Source organism: Myotis davidii, unplaced genomic scaffold, assembly GCF_000327345.1.
Source record: "Myotis davidii unplaced genomic scaffold, ASM32734v1 scaffold194, whole genome shotgun sequence".
NCBI lineage: Eukaryota > Metazoa > Chordata > Mammalia > Chiroptera > Vespertilionidae > Myotis > Myotis davidii.
Genome location: NW_006286673.1, coordinates 3701115 through 3701947, shown reverse-complemented (window position 1 = coordinate 3701947; position 833 = coordinate 3701115).

The following is an 833-nucleotide window of genomic DNA, read 5'->3' as shown; positions in this document are numbered from 1 at the left end:
ATTCCCACAAGCGCAAATCTGTGGAGAGAAACCGGCTTCCCTGGGGGGCTCTAGCTTGAGCTAATATTAAAGTGGCTAGCATTTCCGGAACAGAAAACGGATAGCACCAGCTGACATGCAGGTATTGGTGAGACAAAGGTCCCAGGGCTGGCAATGCTTTTCTTCTATCCAACACACATCAAGTCACGAGGGTTCACCTATGTTGAGGAGACTTTTGCCTGACTTCCCAAGGCTGTTCCATCTACTTTTCCCGCCTCAGGCAAACTGGGTAGGTCAGTCTTGCTCACCTCAGGCAACTGTTCCCAAAGAAGCCCTGTGTGCCTGCACCCGCCCTGCCAGGAGCCCTCTCTCTCACCAACAGTTCCTAATATTCCCCTCCAAGAAGCCTGTTTGGATTCAGCAGTAGAAAAGCTGGACATTTCCTTTCACCTCACTTTTTCTGAACAAGAAAACATTTTATGCTCCTGTTTACGTTAAAAAACAACCGCAAGGAAAGAAGTAAGCCCGATAAGGGCAAGACTATTTCCTTTGTGTTTCTTTCAATTTACTAGGGTGACATGAGTAACTGATAAGTTTCAAGTGCACCATTCATAGTGCATCGTCTGTATATTGCACTGTGTGCTCACCACCCATTCTCTAGTCTCCTTCCATCACCATGTATTTGACCTCCTTTACCCTCTTGATCCTTCCCCCATTCCCTTTCCCTCTGGTTACCACCATCCTGTTGTCTGTATCTATGAGTTTTTCTGTTTATTTGTTTTCTTTGTGTATTTGTTGCTTTCAGTTTTGTATTCCACCCTAGAGGCCCGGTGCACTGGATTCGCACTGGAGGG